This window comes from Bombina bombina, chromosome 1 (assembly GCF_027579735.1).
Source record: "Bombina bombina isolate aBomBom1 chromosome 1, aBomBom1.pri, whole genome shotgun sequence".
NCBI classification, from domain to species: Eukaryota; Metazoa; Chordata; class Amphibia; order Anura; family Bombinatoridae; genus Bombina; species Bombina bombina.
This window is the reverse complement of record NC_069499.1, coordinates 1,569,736,435-1,569,757,634: the sequence shown is the minus strand read 5'-3', so window position 1 is coordinate 1,569,757,634 and position 21,200 is coordinate 1,569,736,435.

Below are 21,200 nucleotides of genomic sequence, written 5' to 3'. Positions count from 1 at the left end.
TAGCATGGGAGTTTTTTGGTAGTTGTTGAAGTGTAGGAGATTTTGAGGGTCAAAGTTAAAAAAGTGTGTTTTTTTCAATTTTTTCCTCATATTTTATAAATTTTTTTATAGTAAATTATAAGATATGATGAAAATAATGGTATCTTTAGAAAGTCCATTTAATGGCGAGAAAAACGGTATATAATATGTGTGGGTACAGTAAATGAGTAAGAGGAAAATTACAGCTAAACACAAACACCGCAGAAATGTAAAAATAGCCTTGGTCCCAAACGGACAGAAAATGGAAAAGTGCTGCGGTCATTAAGGGGTTAAATATGAATATTGCATAAATGTGCTTTTACATGTTTTCATCTGCTTAACCTCAAAGGGCTCCAAGGCACTTAAATATGTGTCTATATATGTGTACATATGTATTTATATTTTCATATGTGTATATATGTCTGTAAATACATATATATACATATAAATACATAAATACATATTTACTCACATAGAAATACTGTATACACAGTCATGGCCAAAAATATTGGCACCCCTGCATTTCTGTCGGATAATGCATCACTTCACCCCAAAAATTGTTGCAATTACAAATGTTTAGGCATTCTCATGTTTATTTCTTTTGTTTGTATTGGTATGACACAAAAAAGTGGAGAAAAAAAGCCAAATCTGACACATCCCATGCAAAACTCCAAAAATTGACTGGACAAAATTATTGGCACCATCAATTTAATATTTGGTAGCACACCCCTTGCAAAAACTAACTGAAATCAATCACTTCCTGTAACCATCAATGAGTTTCTTACAACTCTCTACTGGAAATTTGGACCACTCTTCATTCGCCAACTGATCCAGGCCTCTCAGATTGGAAGGGTTCCTTTTCCCAACTGCTGTTCTGAGATCTCTCCACAGGTGCTCTATGGGATTGAGATCTGGACTCATTGCTGGCCATTTCAGTACTCTCCAGCGCTTTCTCTTAAACCATTTCTGGGTGCTTTTTGATGTGTTCTTTGGGTCATTGTCCTGCTGTAAGACCCATGACCTCTGACGGAGACCCAACTTTCTGACACAGGGCCCTACATAGCACCACAGAATTTTTTTGGTAGTCTTCAGATTTCATAATGCCATGCACACAGTCAAGACATCCAGTGCCTGAAGCAGCAAAGGAACCCCAAAACATCAGTGAACCTCCACCATGTTTGACTGTAGGGACTGTATTCTTTTCTTTAAAGGCCTCATTTCTTTTTCTGAAAACAGTAAAAGGATTTTGGCTTCCTCAGGTAATGTTTGGCAAACTCCAATATGGCTTTTTTATGTTTCTGTGTCAGCAGTAGGGTCCTCCTGGGTCTCCTACCAAAGCATCCCTTTTCATTCAGATGGCGACGTATAGTGTGAGCTGACACATATGTACCCTGTGCCTGAAGGTCAGCTTGAATTTGTCTGGAGGTTGATTGAGGTTCTCTATCCACCATTCGAACAATCCTTCGCTGCAATCTTTGATCAATTTTTCTCTTTCGTCCACGTCCAGGGAGATTAGCTACAGTGCCATGGGTTGTAAACGTCTTGACAATGTTGTGCACAGTGGACACAGGAACATAAAGATTTCTGGAGATGGACTTGTAACCTTAAGATTGTCCAGGCTTTTCCACAAATTTTGTTTTCAAATCCTCAGACAATTCTTTGCTGCTCTTTCTCTTTTCCATGCTCAGTGTGGCACACAAAGATACACAAAAGAAAGGTTGAGTCAATTTTTCACCATTTTAACTGGTTGCCGGTATGATTTCTATATTGTCAGCACCTGTTAATTGATACAGGTGAGTTTAATTACAAATTACAGGAGCATCACAAACTTGGAATGCAATTATTTCCTAAAATTTTGAGATGGTGCCAATAATTTTCTCCAGTCCATTTTTAGAGTTTTGCATGGAATGAGTCAGATTTGGCTTTTTTTTCTCTCCACTTTTTTGTGTCATACCAATACAAACAAAATAAATAAACATGAGAATGCCTAAACATTTGTAATTGCAAAATGTTTGCAAAGTGCTTCATTATTTGACAGAAATGCAGGGGTGCCAATATTTTTGGCCATGACTGTATATACATACATCTTTAGCAATGTATCTGTATGTATTTTAATGTTGAAACCATTTGCCTGCCTTTTTTTCTAACACCTGAGATCTCATAACTTTGAGCACTTATAACTTTTTTGTACAATATTTTTTTTAAATAATTTTTATTAGATGGTGTTATTATGAGTGTAACTGTACTTTGTAATTTAGAGTCCAGCCCTATTTTCCGTTGAGTCAGTAGAATGCGCACGCACCATTTTTCTCAAAGTGAATTAATGGCATACTCCTTCCCCCCAATATTTTTTCAGAATTAAATTATATTAGTTTGTATTTTTAAAAAAATAATGCCAGATTTGTAGTTATTTGGGCACCCTACAACCCAATTACATCAATGAATCACCTTTTTAAATTGTAGCTTTCCAGCCCCAGCTGCTGCTGCCCATCCGGAAATCTCCTGGTAGGCCCATCCGGCATTGCGCAAAACAGTTAACCAGACCTTTGAGGACGTGGTAATCATTCTAGCATACGTTATATAAATATCACGTTTATTTTAAACTCGTAATACGAGTGGTAAACCCGACGCACGCAAACACCCGCGATAAACCCTTATCGTTCGTGTGTAACTGGTCTTTAATGTTCTTTTCAGAAAATGTAATCAAAGGTCTTAGCTACAAAACAGACCCCAAGCATCAGATGACACATGTCCTGCTTCCTTATAAAGATCGAGCCAACGGCACTGCATTCTGTTTACTGCAGCTTTCCAAATGTAGTGAACAAATTTAATGACTGGAAAAATAAAGTTGCTTTTCTGTTTACTAAATATTGCAGTAACTTTGTTTCCAGAAATCCTCTATATTGTTAGTATCTACATTTGCTGGATATTTGATGATAGAATCATTTTTGTCTTAAAGGGACTTATTATTCTTTCATGATTCAGATAGAACATACACTTTTAAACAACTTTCCAATTTGCTTATCCAATTTTCTTTGTTTTCGTGTTTCGTGTCTGCATCACTATATGCTGCAGTTTGGCAACAATGTTTTACATTAGTAGGAGCACTAGAGGGCAGCACTGTTTCTTGTCATGTAGTGCCCCAGACACGTGCACGCTACCTATCTAGATATCCCTTTAACAAAGAATAACATGGGAACGACGCAAATCTGATAATAGAAGTACAAAGGAAACTTTTTACAAATTGTGTTCTCTGTCTGAATCATGAAAGAACAAATGTGGGTTTTGTGTCCCTTTAAAAACTAACATAGCCCTCTAATCTGCACATTTCCCTGTACAAAATGTAAAACCAATGGAAACTCAAATTTAAACTTTCATGTTTAAGACAGAGTATACAAATTCTCAGACACTTTTAAATTCACTTTAATTGTTACATTGTTATCTTACAATCCTTTGTTAAAAATCATACCTAGGCAGGTTCATGAGCAGTAATGCACTACTGGGCACTAGCTGCTGATTGGTGGCTGCACATATGTCTCTTGCCATTGACTCACCAGATGTGCTCATCTAGCTCAGTAGTGGAACTGACATTAAAGGGACACTAAAGTAAAATTGAAACTTTTGCAGATCGAGTATAATCCGTTCAAGATCTAACTATATCATTTTTTCAGATAAAGCATATTTTATTTATTTTTTAAAGTATTTGCTACCCCATTCTGTAAGCTCTAGCCAAGCACCAGGGTGTCAGGTAGGTAGATTATACGGTAACATTGTGTAGCTAGCGGACGTGTTTGCCAGATTTGTGCATGTGCCAGGGATCAGATTACATCACCATAAGTGCTTACTACAATACAATGAAGCTTCTTACATTTAACTACAGTTGCCGCGTGTGTGTGGTGCATGCAGATCAGTGCGGGTCCGTGTTAACTGCCTAGCATGCGCCCACCTTGGGTATTTAAATCCGGTTGGCAGGGGCAAGCTCTATGAAGATCTTCGCTCTGCGCTTTCCTTAGGGTGTCTCTCTATGCCGGTTGGAAAGGATTTGTTATTATTATTATTATTATTATCAGAGCGCAAACAGATTACGCAGCGCTAAGGACCATTAAATACAGTAGAATTACACATATTGCATAATAAAAACACTCTGAATTTCTAATTAGCAGTAGATCTTTTGTGCCACAAATTTATTTCCCCCCCTTTTGCCGGCCCCTTGTACCATGTGACATCCACCAGCCAATCACAAACTAGTATATGTATACTCTGCACATGCTCAGTAGGAGCTGGTGCCTCAGAAAGTGTGCATATAAAAAGGCTGCAAAGAGAAATAGTGGAAGTAAATTGGAAAGCCTTTTATAATAGCATTAAAGATACGTTTGTATACGTGCGCTGACAGCTGGGGGATATGCTAAAAAGTGAGTGTATCTACAATAATAAAAATACTAAGTATAGAAAAAATCTATTATTTATTACATGAAATAATAATCATACAATGCACTATACCCTTATAAGTATTGACTAAAAATTGATAAAATGGTGAGATTCACTTACATATGACCGGTCATCTAAATACTATAACAATACCACCTTATATGTCAAAAATAAAACCATATAATCAGTATCGACCTTGTGTAACAATTCTGGCAATTGTTACCATATATACTTTATCTTGATAAAGCCGTTTTACACTGCGAAACGCGTTGATGGTGATTGAACAGTTTGCTGAGGATAAAATCTATAAGCCATTTCATAGGATTAACACAGATCCTAAAAGGGACTATTTCTCAATAACGGAACTCTGCGCAGAGTAAGGATAATCTTTCCAAGCAGAACTACTTACAGCGAGTGACGTCACGGACCCGGGCAACCAGCGACATGGAGCTGTACAGACACCTGTGCCCTGCTACACTATCCGGCAAGTAAACGACTAGGTGCAGGTAGGCACACAGAGGTGTAACAGCCCGTGAGTGTGGTTTCTTCCTTTTTGGCAGTGATAAAATCACATATCCAGCAATTGGAAGTACAATTATAACAGCTTAACTTCAACATTTGCGTGGACGAGCACTTACAACTGACTAATATTTACAATTGACATTTCCTACAAGTTGTAATCACACAAAACACAATCCTACAAATTTGCAAATAAGTATTTTAATGAAGAAATTTTACATGGATCCTTATTAAAGGACCAGTTTTTATATGAGAAGAAAGAATATTCCATCTACTAGCAACAATATAAGGGCTATATATATCCTTGAACTCGCCATAGTATATTAGCAATTATGGTAACAATTGCCAGAATTGTTACACAAGGTCGATACTGATATCATTTTATTTTTGACATATAAGGTGGTATTGTTATAGTATTTAGATGACCGGTCATATGTAAGTGAATTTCACCATTTTATCAATTTTTAGTCAATACTTATAAGGGTATAGTACATTTTATGATTATTATTTCATGTAATAAATAATAGATTTTTTCTATACTTAGCATTTTTATTATTGTAGATACACTCACTTTTTACCATATCCCCCAGTTGTCAGCGCACGTATACAAACTTATCTTTTGTGTATATCTGTCCAACTTTTTATCTGTTTTATGGGAGCCGATTAGTATATGTGCAGGGGTTAGATTTGCGCACCACTTTTCATCTCTTTGTTTCCCACTTTTATAATAGCATACTCTATGTGAAGCCTGTTAGTTTAATTTCAACTTTTGCAAGAAGTTTTAAACTTTGAAAAATGTGATTGCAAACATATATATGTGATATTGTAGGCGTCATGAAGACCTCATGATTTTAGGTTGTGAGGGGTTAATTTGCTCTCTGTTTGTTAAAGGGACAGTATACACTCATTTTCATATAACTGCATGTAATAGACACTACTATAAAGGATAAGATGCACAGATACTGATATAAAAATCCAGTATAAAACTGTTTAAAAACTTACTTATAAGCTGTCAGTTTAGCTCTGTTGGAAAGGCAGCTGGAAAGCCCACTGCAAGTGGCAAATAAGACCCTCCCCCCCTCCCCCTTCTTTTGCATATAAAAAGACCCTTTAAACAAACAGGAGCAAGCTGGAGAAGGTAGCTGACGGTATTCACATAAAACTTAGGGGCTTGGTAAGGATTCTGAAAATCAGAGCAATGTTATTTAAAAATAAGCAAAAGTATACATTTTTTTTTTTAAACTTTATGGGCTATATAAATAGATGATCTATAAAACATTTATGCAAAGAAAAAATGAGTGTATAATGTCCCTTTAATTATTTAGTTTTTCCAGAGGAGTATTTCCCTGTCGTAAATAGTTTCACTTTAGCAAACTTTATTACACACATCCAGAGACCTGGTGCCTCAAGTCAGGAAGATGTCCCTTATAAAGACACAAAACTGAGGTCTATCAGAAGTGACACTCTAGGATATCTTAAGACATGTTTTATGTTAGAGGGTGACCAAATATGACAGGCATGTCATGTTTGGTATCAAAATAATTCTCATAATGTCACAATGGGATTGCTTAGAAGTGTATTATTCTTTACATAACTAAAATTATAAGTTATCCTTTAGCTTCAGCCAGGGCTTGCAATTTGAGTTTATGGTCTGCCATAATAAGGGGTGGCTATCTTCCTTGTACACGCTGAAAGGGGCCTGGTCAGAAACCTGACCTCAAGAAAATGGTGATTTAAGCAAAATAATGTTGTCATTCTACATGGGAGTCGGCATGCAGCAGTGTGTTTGACCATATTTCTGCCATCCCCCTGGAACAGAGGCTATTCTGGTAAAGTTAATATTATATTTCTCTTGTGCTTGGTATTTTTTTTTTTATATAAATGCACTGTGACTTTTTTGTTCATAATAAATGTTCCTTTATTAAAGGGACACTAAACCCAAATTTTTTCTTTCGAGATTCAGATAGAGCATGCAATTTTAAGCAACTTTCTATTTTACTCCTATTAACAAATTTTCTTCATTCTCTTGGTGTCTTTATTTGAAAAGCAAGAATGTAAGTTTAGATGCGGGCCCATTTTTTGGTGAACAACCTGGGTTGTTCTTGCTGATTGGTGGATAAATTCACCCATCAATAAATGAGTGCTGTCCAGGGATTATCAACCAAAAATTGGCTGGCTCCTTAGCTTAGATGCCTTCTTTTTCAAATAAAGATAGCAAGAGAACAAAGAAAAATTGATAATATGAGTAAATTAGGAAGTTACTTAAAATTGCATGCTCTATCTGAATCCTGAAAGAAAAAATTTGGGTTCAGTGTCCCTTTAAGTTTTTGCTTTTGTCTAATATTTGAACCATGTTACCAAAGAGACTAGTAATGACAGTAATGTGTTTTTTAGATTGATTTTTGCCAAATTGTAGGATTTTGAATCTGTTTGTTTGGGTTTTTCCTTATGATTTACCATATAATAATCTTAAAACGGTGGTATCAGAGATAGTTTAGTGTGGGTGGCATTAAAGGGAAGTTTGGGCATTTTTCTGGGTCTAGTACAGGAGAGAGTGTTTGTTAACCCTTGCAACTGCTGAACTAATTTCCAGGCTCACCTGGAGTGGCTAGACTGTGACAAACTGGTTAAGGTGGAAAGGGTCGGTTAACCCTTTCTATAACAAATTGATGACTGGTTGGTTTAACCCTGTACATGACAGTAGGGCATTGTGATTCTAATACATATTTAGATCATTTGCAGCACAATGCCCCTTTAAGAGACTTTCCAATTTACCTCCATTTTTAAATGGTGCAAATTTTTTATATGCACACTTTATGAGGAACTAGCTCCTACAGAGCATGTGCAAGAGTTCACAATGTATACTTTTATGAATTTGTGATTGGCTGATGGCTGTCACATGATACAAGGAGATACAAATTAAAGGACATTTTTAGATTTGTTAGACAAAATCTACTGCTTATTTAATAACTTAGAGCAGTGTTTTTCAACCAGTGTGCCGTGGCACACTAGTGTGCCGTGAGAGATCCTCAGGTGTGCCACGGCAGACTGACAACAGTGTGACATATTTTTTAAACTTTGCTTGTTTTTTACTCCCAGTGCAGGGGTAGTTTGTAGGAGGCATGGCATAACAGCACAATACATACAGTATGTGTGTGTTTGTGTATTTATGTGTATATATATGCTGTATTAGGCTACAATGTGTGATTTTTTTAAAATTTTGGGATGGTGGTGTGCCACAGGATTTTTTAATGTAAAAAAGTGTGCCACGGCAAAAAAAAGGTTAAAAATCACTGCCTTAGAGTAAATTCTATTGCGTAGTATTTTATTATGCATTTCTTGATTATGCAATTCTACTTATTAAAGGGACAGTCTACACCAGAATTGTTATTTTAAAAGATAGATAATTCCCATTCCCCAGTTTTGCATAATCAACACTGTTATATTAATACACTTTTTACCTCTGTGATTACCTTGTATCTAAGCCTCTGCAAATCTTATTTCAGTTCTTTTGACAGACTTGCATTTAGCCAATCAGTGCTGACTCCTAAATAACTCCATGGGAGTGAGCATAATGTTATCTATATGGCACACATGAACTAATGCTGTCTGTTCAGACTTTTATTATTCTACATATTCCATCTCTATACTCTCTGTGGTTTGCAAGTGGTAAATTAGAGATTCAGATAAGCATCACTGCATTGTGGCCCCCAGTCCCCATGTTGGACAGTGCTGGAGTGTGCTACTGACTTAGTGACTCTTAGCAAACAATACCAGAAGACCATATCAGATAACAAGTATTTATAGCACACAGAGAAGTGACAGTCCTGGCTAATATAAAGATGCATTGATTGTCACTAGTTTTATCCAGTTCATTGTCACTGGATCATTTGAGTTATTTCTCAGTGACAGTAACAGGGATTGAACTGAAATTGAACCCCTGGATCTGGCCAGTCCCCGTATTTTTGAAAGTTACTGCCGGTCAAGGGGACGGGATATTAATATGAGAAATTAACTGAAGCTCATGTAAATGGACACAACAATGAAATCGTTCAGCTTCACTACTATTTGAATACACTTTACAGCACTAGTGCATTATAATACATCATTAGCGCATTATAATACATCATTAGCGCATTATAATACATAAATAGCGCATTATAATACATCATTAGCACATTATAATACATCATTAGCACATTATAATACATCATTAGCGCATTATAATACATCATTAGCACATAATAATACAGCATTAGCGCATTATAATACATCATTAGCGCATTATAATACATCATTAGCACATTATAATACATCATTAGCACATTATAATACATCATTAGCGCATTATAATACATCATTAGCGCATTATAATACATCATTAGCACATTATAATATATCATTAGCGCATTATAATACATCATTAGCACATTATAATACATCATTAGAACATTATAATACATCATTAGCACATTATAATACATCATTAGCGCATTATAATACATCATTAGCACATTATAATACATCATTAGCGCATTATAATACATCATTAGCGCATTATAATACATAAATAGCGCATTATAATACATAAATAGCGCATTATAATACATCATTAGCGCATTATAATACATCATTAGCGCATTATAATACATCATTAGCGCATTATAATACATCATTAGCGCATTATAATACATCATTAGCGCATTATAATACATAAATAGCGCATTATAATACATCATTAGCGCGTTATAATACATCATTAGCGCATTATAATACATCATTAGCGCATTATAATACATCAATAGCACATTATAATACAGCATTAGCGCATTATAATACATCATTAGCGCATTATAATACATCATTAGCGCATTATAATACATCAATAGCACATTATAATACAGCATTAGCGCATTATAATACATCAATAGCACATTATAATACATCATTAGCGCATTATAATACATCATTAGCGCATTATAATACATCATTAGCGCGTTATAATACATCATTAGCGCATTATAATACATCATTAGCGCATTATAATACATCATTAGCACATTATAATACAACATTAGCACATTATAATATATCATTAGCGCATTATAATACATCATTAGCGCATTATAATACATCAATAGCACATTATAATACAGCATTAGCGCATTATAATACATCAATAGCGCATTATAATACATCATTAGCGCGTTATAATACATCATTAGCGCATTATAATACATCATTAGCACATTATAATACATCATTAGCGCGTTATAATACATCATTAGCGCATTATAATACATCATTAGCGCATTATAATACATCATTAGCGCGTATATAATACAATCATGAGCAGCGATTATAATACATCAGTAGCACATTATAATACATCAGTAGCGCATTATAATATCATCAATAGCGCATTATAATACATCATTAGCGCATTATAATACACCATTACACATTATAATACATCTTAGCACATTATAAAACATCATTAGCACAATATAATACATCATTAGCGCATTAAAATCCATCATTACACATTATAAATACATCATGCGCATTATAATACAACAATAGCGCATTATAATACATCAATAGCGCATATAATACATCATTAGCGCATTATAATACTCAAAAGCGCATTATAATACATCATTAAGCGCATTATATTACACATTAGAGCCTTATAAAACATAAATAGCGCATTATAATACAGTTTCATTAGCGCATTATAATACAATCATTAGCACTATTATAATACAACAATAGCGCATTATAATACTCATTAGCTCATTTATAAATACATCATAGGAATTATAAATACAATAAATAGCGCAATATAATGAACATCATTAGCACATTATAATACATCCTTTATCACCATAATAAATACATCAATTAGCGCATTATAATACAACGATTAGCACATTATAATAGCATCATTAGGCACATTATAATACATCATTAGCACATTATAATACATCATTAGCGCATTATAATACATCATTAGCACATTATAATACATCATTAGCGCATTATAATACATCAATAGCGCATTATAATACATCAATAGCGCATTATAATACATCATTAGCGCATTATAATACATCAATAGCGCATTATAATACATCATTAGCGCATTATAATACATCATTAGCGCATTATAATACATAAATAGCGCATTATAATACATCATTAGCGCATTATAATACATCATTAGCACATTATAATACATAAATAGCGCATTATAATACATCATTAGCACATTATAATACATCATTAGCGCATTATAATACATAAATAGCGCATTATAATACATCATTAGCACATTATAATACATCATTAGCACATTATAATACATCATTAGCGCATTATAATACATCATTAGCACATTATAATACATCATTAGCACATTATAATACATCATTAGCACATTATAATACATTAATAGCGCATTATAATACATCATTAGCGCATTATAATACATCATTAGCACATTATAATACATCATTAGCACATTATAATACATCATTAGCGCATTATAATACATCATTAGCACATTATAATACATCATTAGCGCATTATAATACATTATTAGCGCATTATAATACATCATTAGCACATTATAATACATTATTAGCACATTATAATACATCATTAGCGCATTATAATACATCATTAGCACATTATAATACATCATTAGCACATTATAATACATCATTAGCGCATTATAATACATCATTAGCACATTATAATACATCATTAGCACATTATAATACATCATTAGCGCATTATAATACATCATTAGCGCATTATAATACATCATTAGCGCGTTATAATACATCATTAGCGCATTATAATACATCATTAGCGCATTATAATACATCATTAGCACATTATAATACAACATTAGCACATTATAATATATCATTAGCGCATTATAATACATCATTAGCGCGTTATAATACATCATTAGCGCGTTATAATACATCATTAGCGCATTATAATACATCATTAGCGCGTTATAATACATCATTAGCGCGTTATAATACATCATTAGCGCATTATAATAAATCATTAGCGCATTATAATACATCAATAGCGCATTATAATACATCATTAGCGCATTATAATACATGAATAGCGCATTATAATACATCATTAGCGCATTATAATACATCATTAGCGCATTATAATACATCATTAGCGCATTATAATACATCATTAGCGCATTATAATACATAAATAGCGCATTATAATACATCATTACCGCATTATAATACATCATTAGCACATTATAATACATAAATAGCGCATTATAATACATCATTAGCGCATTATAATACATCATTAGCGCATTATAATACATAAATAGCGCATTATAATACATCATTAGCACATTATAATACATCATTAGCGCATTATAATACATCATTAGCGCTTTATAATACATAAATAGCGCATTATAATACATCATTAGCGCATTATAATACATCATTAGCACATTATAATACATCATTAGCGCATTATAATACATCATTAGCACATTATAATACATCATTAGCGCATTATAATACATCATTAGCGCATTATAATACATAAATAGCGCATTATAATACATCATTAGCGCATTATAATACATCATTAGCACATTATAATACATCATTAGCACATTATAATACATCATTAGCGCATTATAATACATCATTAGCGCATTATAATACATCATTAGCACATTATAATACATCATTAGCACATTATAATACATCATTAGCGCATTATAATACATCATTAGCACATTATAATACATCATTAGCGCATTATAATACATCAATAGCGCATTATAATACATCAATAGCGCATTATAATACATCAATAGCGCATTATAATACATCATTAGCGCATTATAATACATCAATAGCGCATTATAATACATCATTAGCGCATTATAATACATCATTAGCGCATTATAATACATAAATAGCGCATTATAATACATCATTAGCGCATTATAATACATCATTAGCACATTATAATACATAAATAGCGCATTATAATACATCATTAGCACATTATAATACATCATTAGCGCATTATAATACATAAATAGCGCATTATAATACATCATTAGCACATTATAATACATCATTAGCGCATTATAATACATCATTAGCACATTATAATACATCATTAGCACATTATAATACATCATTAGCACATTATAATACATTAATAGCGCATTATAATACATCATTAGCGCATTATAATACATCATTAGCACATTATAATACATCATTAGCACATTATAATACATCATTAGCGCATTATAATACATCATTAGCACATTATAATACATCATTAGCGCATTATAATACATTATTAGCGCATTATAATACATCATTAGCACATTATAATACATTATTAGCACATTATAATACATCATTAGCGCATTATAATACATCATTAGCACATTATAATACATCATTAGCACATTATAATACATCATTAGCGCATTATAATACATCATTAGCACATTATAATACATCATTAGCACATTATAATACATCATTAGCACATTATAATACATCATTAGCACATTATAATACATAATTAGCGCATTATAATACATCATTAGCACATTATAATACATCATTAGCACATTATAATACATCATTAGCACATTATAATACATAAATAGCGCATTATAATACATCATTAGCACATTATAATACATCATTAGCGCATTATAATACATCATTAGCGCATTATAATACATAAATAGCGCATTATAATACATCATTAGCGCATTATAATACATCATTAGCACATTATAATACATAAATAGCGCATTATAATACATCATTAGCGCATTATAATACATCATTAGCGCATTATAATACATAAATAGCGCATTATAATACAGCATTAGCGCATTATAATTAGGGTTGCACCGATACCGATACTAGTATCGGTATCAGTACCGATACCAAGTATTTGCATGAGTACTTGTACTCGTGCAAATGCACCGATACTTAAACCGATACCTTCACTTCCTAGCCATATGCTATCTTGAGGCGTTTTTTCAAACTGCATGTTCCCATTTCATTTTAAACTGGAGTGGAGACTAAACTAAAAAGTGTTTACTACTGTTCTGACAATACAAATTGCTGTTATTTGTATTATTGTAGGAGAGATCACTGTACCTCGTTCAGACAAACCCCTGAAGTACTGGGCAGTTAATGAACAGATTTCCAGCTCTGGCTAAAATGGCCCAAAAATATCTTTCTGCTTCATGCAGTAGTGTGGAAAGATAAAGGCTGTTCAACTTAGAGTCTAACCTCCATACAAATGTCAGATTGATGTTATATAACAGCCCTACAACCCAATTGTATCACCCCTTTAAATTTAATATTTTATTGTAATATTTTTTATTTATAAACGTGTTCAGTGAACTTTGTGACAAATAAAACGGTTTTATTATTTCATATTGAATTACAGTCCTTTATTATAATAATAAAGAAGGAATCTTAAATAATTAGTCTGTATTGTGCTTGGTAAACTGTCACATAACATTAAAAAAAAAAAGTATCGGTAATTGGTATCGGCGAGTATTTGAAAACAAGTATCGGTACTTGTACTTGGTTATAAAATAATGGTATCGATGCAACCCTAATTATAATACATCATTAGCGCATTATAATACATCATTAGCGCATTATAATACATCATTAGCGCATTATAATACATAAACAGCGCATTATAATACATCATTAGCGCATTATAATACATCATTAGCGCATTATAATACATCATTAGCGCATTATAATACATCATTAGCGCATTATAATACATAAATAGCGCATTATAATACATCATTAGCGCATTATAATACATCATTAGCGCATTATAATACATCATTAGCGCATTATAATACATCATTAGCGCATTATAATACATCATTAGCACATTATAATACAGCATTAGCGCATTATAATACATCATTAGCGCATTATAATACATCATTAGCGCATTATAATACAGCATTAGCGCATTATAATACATAAATAGCGCATTATAATACATCATTAGCGCATTATAATACATCATTAGCGCATTATAATACATCATTAGCGCATTATAATACATAAATAGCGCATTATAATACATCATTAGCGCATTATAATACATCATTAGCGCATTATAATACATCATTAGCGCATTATAATACATAAATAGCGCATTATAATACATCATTAGCGCATTATAATACATCATTAGCGCATTATAATACATAAATAGCGCATTATAATACATAAATAGCGCATTATAATACATAATTAGCGCATTATAATACATCATTAGCGCATTATAATACATAAATAGCGCATTATAATACATCATTAGCGCATTATAATACATAAATAGCGCATTATAATACATCATTAGCGCATTATAATACATCATTAGCGCATTATAATACATAAATAGCTCATTATAATACATCATTAGCGCATTATAATACATCATTAGCGCATTATAATACATAAATAGCGCATTATAATACATCATTAGCGCATTATAATACATAAATAGTGCATTATAATACATCATTAGCGCATTATAATACATCATTAGCGCATTATAATACACAAATAGCGCATTATAATACATCATTAGCGCATTATAATACATAAATAGCGCATTATAATACATCATTAGCGCATTATAATACATAAATAGCGCATTATAATACATAAATAGCGCATTATAATACATCATTAGCGCATTATAATACATCATTAGCGCATTATAATACATAATTAGCGCATTATAATACATAAATAGCGCATTATAATACATCATTAGCGCATTATAATACATAAATAGCGCATTATAATACATCATTAGCGCATTATAATACATAAATAGGGCATTATAATACATCATTAGCGCATTATAATACATAAATAGCGCATTATAATACATAAATAGCGCATTATAATACATCATTAGCGCATTATAATACATCATTAGCGCATTATAATACATAAATAGCGCATTATAATACATCATTAGCGCATTATAATACATAAATAGCGCATTATAATACATCATTAGCGCATTATAATACATAAATAGCGCATTATAATACATCATTAGCGCATTATAATACATAAATAGCGCATTATAATACATAAATAGCGCATTATAATACATCATTAGCGCATTATAATACATCATTAGCACATTATAATACATCATTAGCACATTATAATACATAAATAGCGCATTATAATACATCATTAGCGCATTATAATACATCATTAGCGCATTATAATACATCATTAGCGCATTATAATACATAAATAGCGCATTATAATACATCATTAGCGCATTATAATACAGCAATAGCGCATTATAATACATCATTAGCGCATTATAATACATCATTAGCGCATTATAATACATCATTAGCGCATTATAATACATCATTAGCGCATTATAATACATAAATAGCGCATTATAATACATCATTAGCGCATTATAATACATTAATAGCGCATTATAATACATCATTAGCGCATTATAATACATCATTAGCGCATTATAATACATCATTAGCGCATTATAATACAGCAATAGCGCATTATAATACATCATTAGCGCATTATAATACATCATTAGCACATTATAATACATCATTAGCGCATTATAATACATCATTAGCGCATTATAATACATCATTAGCGCATTATAATACATAAATAGTGCATTATAATACATCATTAGCGCATTATAATACATCATTAGCGCATTATAATACAGCATTAGCGCATTATAATACATCATTAGCGCATTATAATACATCATTAGCGCATTATAATACAGCATTAGCGCATTATAATACAGCATTAGCGCATTATAATACATCATTAGCGCATTATAATACATCATTAGTGCATTATAATACATAAATAGCGCATTATAATACATCATTAGCGCATTATAATACATAAATAGCGCATTATAATACATCATTAGCGCATTATAATACATCATTAGCACATTATAATACATAAATAGCGCATTATAATACATCATTAGCGCATTATAATACATAAATAGCGCATTATAATACATCATTAGTGCATTATAATACATCATTAGCACATTATAATACATAAATAGCGCATTATAATACATCATTAGCGCATTATAATACAGCAATAGCGCATTATAATACATCAATAGCGCATTATAATACATCATTAGCGCATTATAATACATCATTAGCACATTATAATACATCATTAGCACATTATAATACATAAATAGCGCATTATAATACATCATTAGCGCATTATAATACATCATTAGCGCATTATAATACAGCAATAGCGCATTATAATACATCATTAGCGCATTATAATACATCATTAGCACATTATAATACATAAATAGCGCATTATAATACATCATTAGCGCATTATAATACATAAATAGCGCATTATAATACATCATTAGCGCATTATAATACATCATTAGCGCGTTATAACTGTGTCTACTTTAGTTGAAATGATTTTTATTGCAGAAAGTATAACAAATACAGGTCACATTGTTTATATAATACAAAACGAAACCCCTCCACCATCCCCTGATCAGAAGCTTTAGTCCTTCACACAGTGATCCGCTATGGAGAAGTTATCTAAAGGTCCATTAGCACATAAAAGTTATCTTATAAAGCTATTGTGGCAAAAATCTTCAGTCCTGTGTTGTTGAGAAGCCAACTATATATCTAAATTTTTAAGGATGCATTGAAGGGAACAACAGTAAAAAGCAAATCAGACAATTTCTCACTTCTCCCTTCTCCGCACCCAGCATATTTACTTTATATACTTCCCTCCCCCCAACCCTTCAAAAACCAAACATAAACCAACATAAAATTAAATTACCAACAACTTGCCTGTCGCCTCTTTTCCCTTGCAGCAGATCCGAGGGAAGGGCCCCCACCAGTTTCTAAGCAAAAGTCGAATCCCAGTCGCCTGAGCGGTTTTGTGGGTCGTCCCAGAGACCCCATCTGTGGGCAACCTATCCTAATGTCAAAGCTACATGCTCCCGCCCTCTATGTATCTAATGTCCTGACAGGATCCAGAAGTTCCATATTTTTAAGAATTGTTCATAGTTATTTTTAATGTGGGCTATCGTTTCCAACATTTTATATGTAGCTTGAATCTTGTCCATCACCTCCCCCCATGAAGGTGCTCCTGATTTCCAATATCGTGCTAAGCAAATCCTAGTGGCCGTGCATAGTGTACGTATGAACGTATTGATAGGTGCATTAAAGGGTTTAATGTGTTCGTTTAACAACGCTTGTGACGGTGTTAGAGAGATAGTTTCAGATAAGACTTCGCTTAGTAACTCAGAGAGTTTGAACCATATTTGTTTGACCTGTGGGCATTCCCACCACATGTGGATATATGTCCCTGTTTCCATACAGCCTCTATAGCAAAGCTTGTTAGCTCTCTGAGTATAATGGGATGTGACTATGGGGGTCAGATACCATCTAAAAGATGTTTTAATACAGTTTTCTCTGAAGTCTGCACTAATTAATCCTTTACTAGCTGTATATAGCATTATTTCCCATTCATCCTTAGAGTAAACTTTCTGTAGATCCCTTTCCCATTTCTCCATTATAGGGGATTTAGATGTGAATTTAGCTTTCTGTATTGCTAAGTATATAGCCGAGATTTGTTTTTTGTGACGTTTGGATGTGTTGCATCATATGGGTTGTTTAAAAAATGTGTCATTGAATTCTCACATTTTCATATGGTTTGTTATGATTCCTCCCCCACCGGTGCCATCAATGCACAAATATCTGTACAGTTACCGATTAGCTGGTGAGATCTGTAATTTCTGTAAATAAATAGTTAGTGAAGGTGGTCAGGATTACACGTACGGTGACTGGATTTGTGATAAAACATTGGGGGGTAGTTATCAAGCCGTCAACTTTTCTGCCTTCGCCGGCCCAATACGCCTGCCTAAGCTCGCCTACCTTCGCCGCCGCGGACCTGAAAAATACGCCTAAGTTATCAAAAAAAGCTGTCAAAAAGCCGTGGGGCGATGAGCAGCGGATTGTGAGAGTTATCACTCATCCGATCTCGCTGCTCTTCGGCTGTTTTACATCTTTCTTGCTAGCCTGTCACTAAGCACTCACACTAAACTACACTGTTCTACCCCCTATACCGGCGCCCCCGGAGCCCCCCGCAACTCAATAAAGTTACTAACCCCTAAACCGCCGCTCCTAGACCCTGCCCCAACTCTGATAAATGTATTAACTCCTAAACCGCCGCTCCTAGACCCTGCCGCAAGTCTTATAAATGTATTAACCCCTAAACCGCCGCTCCTAGACCCCACCGCAAGTCTTATAAATGTATTAACCCCTAAACCGCCGCTCCCGGACACCGCTGCCACCTACATTATACCTAGTAACCCCTATCCTGCCCCCCCTATACCGTCGCCCTCTATAATAAAGTTATTAACCCCTATCCTGCTGATCCCGCACCTCGCCGCAAATAAAAAAATAGTTTAACCCCTAAACCGCCGCTCCCTGAACCCGCCGCAACCTAAATAAAATTTATTAACCCCTAATCTGCCCCCCACAACACCGCCGCCACCTATAATACATTTATTAACCCCTATCCTGCCCCCCCTACACCGCCCCCACTGTAATAAAATTATTAACCCCTAAACCTAAGTCTAACACTAACCCTAACACCCCCCTAACTTAAATATTAATTAAATAAATCTAAATAATATTTCTATTATTAACTAAGTTAATCCTATTTAAAACTAAATACTTACCTATAAAATAAACCCTAATATAGCTACAATATAAATAATAATTATATTGTAGCTATCTTAGGATTTATTTTTATTTTACAGGTACCTTTCAATTTATTTTAACTAGGTACAATAGCTATTAAATAGTTATTAACTATTTAATAGCTTACCTAGCTAAAATAAAGAGAAATTTACCTGTAAAATAAAAACTAACCTAAGTTACAATTACACCTAACACTACACTATACTTTAATAAATTATTCCTATTTAAAACTAAATACTTACCTGTAAAATAAACCCTAAGATAGCTACAATGTAATTAATAATTACATTGTAGCTATCTTAGGATTTATATTTATTTTACAGGTAACTTTGTATTTATTTTAGCTAGTTAGAATAGTTATTAAATAGTTATTAACTATTTAATAACTACCTAGCTAAAAGAAATACAAAATTACCTGTAAAATAAATCCTAACCTAAGTTACACTTAAACCTAACACTACACTATCATTAAATTAATTAAATAAACTACCTACAAATAACTACAATTAAATACAATTACATAAACTAACTAAAGTACAAAAAATAAAAAAAGCTAAGTTACAAAAAATAAAAAAAATAAGTTACAAACATTTAAAAACATATTACAACAATGTTAAGCTACTTACACCTAATCTAAGCCCCCTAATAAAATAACAAACCCCCCCAAAATAAAAAATGCCCTACCCTATTCTACATTAAAAAAGTTCAAAGCTCTTTTACCTTACCAGCCCTTAAAAGGGCCTTTTGTGGGGGCATGCCCCAAAGAGTTCAGCTCTTTTGCCTGTAAAAGAAAAATACAACCCCCCCCCAACATTAAAACCCACCACCCACATACCCCTAATCTAACCCAAACCCCCCTTAAAATAACCTAACACTAATCCCCTGAAGATCATCCTACCTTTAGTTGTCTTCACTCAGCCGAGCCACCGATGGAACTGAAGAGGACATCCGGACCGGCAGAAGTTATCCTCCAAGGGGCGCTGAAGAAATCTTCCATCCGATGAAGTGATCCTCCAAGCGGCACTGAAGAAATCTTCCATCCGGGCGAGGTCATCTTCCAAGAGGCGCTGAAGAAATCTTCCATCCGGGCGAGGTCATCTTCCAAGAGGCGCTGAAGAAGTCTTCTATCCGGGCGAGGTCATCTTCGAAGCCGGGTCTTGAATCTTCATCCCGCCGACGCGGAACATCCTTCTTTCCCGACGAACTACCGACGAATGAAGGCTCCTTTAAGGGACTTCATCCAAGATGGTGTCCCTTCAATTCCGATTGGCTGATAGGATTCTATCAGCCAATCGGAATTAAGGTAGGAAAAATCTGATTGGCTGATGGAATCAGCCAATCAGAT